The 1,517-nt window shown below is 32.6% G+C and overlaps 1 long non-coding RNA gene across 1 annotated transcript; it reads left to right on the forward strand.

Moving 5' to 3' along the window:
- Positions 1-464: 464 nt before the first annotated feature.
- Positions 465-874, forward strand: LOC134236004 (uncharacterized). Its single transcript, XR_009985517.1, has 2 exons — positions 465-583; positions 830-874. It is a non-coding gene; the product is annotated as an uncharacterized LOC134236004 (long non-coding RNA).
- Positions 875-1,517: the final 643 nt, after the last annotated feature.

The raw sequence follows: 1,517 nt of genomic DNA on the forward strand, positions 1-1,517 counted from the left end.
TTTCAAGTTTAAACCAATTCTCCTTTTTCCTAGCCACAGTGCTCAGGTGAGCGATGTGGCCCATGGGCCTCTTGTAATTCTCCTATGCGTCTTCACAGCTCAGAATATTCTGTCTGAGGGCGAGAAATTGTTATTATCATGTCATAGGGGGCCGCCATACTTGCTATACGAAACTAAAAGTCAATACATGTATAATTTATGACGTAAAAAAATCGAATTCTTCATTGATAAAACTTATTTTGATATAAAAAAAATTTTATTTTCAGTGAAAAATTATTCAGATAGTGTTTGTAATTTTTTTAAACAGAAATCTTGGAAATTCGAAACTAACGTATTTCTTAGCTCTACCGTACATTTTTGAATAAGGGCGAACTTGAAAACGTGCGAGACGTTGGAAGTGGGAATTTGTAGAGTGGAAGAATCAGTATTTGTGATCGATTATTTGCATAATCACTGTGCCGTTTTCGTATTGCATAATTTTATTTTGATCGGGTTCAATATTCTGTTTATACTAATTATGGTAGCCATGCGGTTTGCCTGGCGTTTTGGCTGTTAAGTTTGGTGATGTTGGCCTCCCTAAGGAGTAAGTTTTATATTGTTTTACTTGAATTTATATCTAACTTGATCATCTGTATCTAACAGTATTATGCAATATATTTTATCATGTTTAAATTCTGCAACTACAATGTTTTGTAAAACCGCGCATTTCCAGCATGCGATAGGCATAGGCCAGTTCAGCTCACATGTTAAAGTTACGCATTTAATTTTGTATGATTGCTTATGATTTTGATATTTTGTCAAATTCTTATTATGCTTTTGTAATTTGTAGTTTTTCACCCTCTCACAAGGTGTGTCCAATAAACAGTACAGTCACTGATCTTTTTAAGAAAATAACAGAATATGAAGGAAGACTATTATATATATATATAGGATCGATCTACTTCATAACTGGTGAGTGACAAAAAATGGAGGCACTCACTGAGTCAGAAATCTGTCTGTAAATGTTACTGTCTATTTGTAAAATAACAACTAATTAACATGATTAAAGCACATTATGATAAATTAATATGTCTCTTTTTTAATGCAATTTTTGTCTTTGCTTTGAGTCTGGATCCAACCATATAACACATTAATTATAGACTGAGACTCAAAACATTCATAGGCCTGATTGATCTACAAAATGGCGGTCCAAGAAAATAGGCTTAAATTCCACTCAGAATGCTTTAATTTGGAAGTGTCTCTGATGCAAAATTAAATGAAACTAAAATGCAAGAAAATACAAAAAAGTCTTATGTTTTTCAGTTTTTCTCCTCGACTGGAATTAAAAACTGTTCAATTTCTGGCATTAAAACACAATTTGAAACATGCTGAGGATTAGGATCCCCCTCTCCTTTTGACCAAGTAAGGTTAAACATTCTGCAAAGAGTTGCATTTGAATTGAAATTTTTTATACTTTTACCAGGAATGAACTACATTTCTCATTTACTATGGTTTAATGTGTCAGAATTGTCTATTTT

This window comes from Saccostrea cucullata, unplaced genomic scaffold, assembly GCF_032062105.1.
Source record: "Saccostrea cucullata isolate Sc308-1 unplaced genomic scaffold, CSIRO_AGI_Scuc_v1 ctg3963, whole genome shotgun sequence".
NCBI classification, from domain to species: Eukaryota; Metazoa; Mollusca; class Bivalvia; order Ostreida; family Ostreidae; genus Saccostrea; species Saccostrea cuccullata.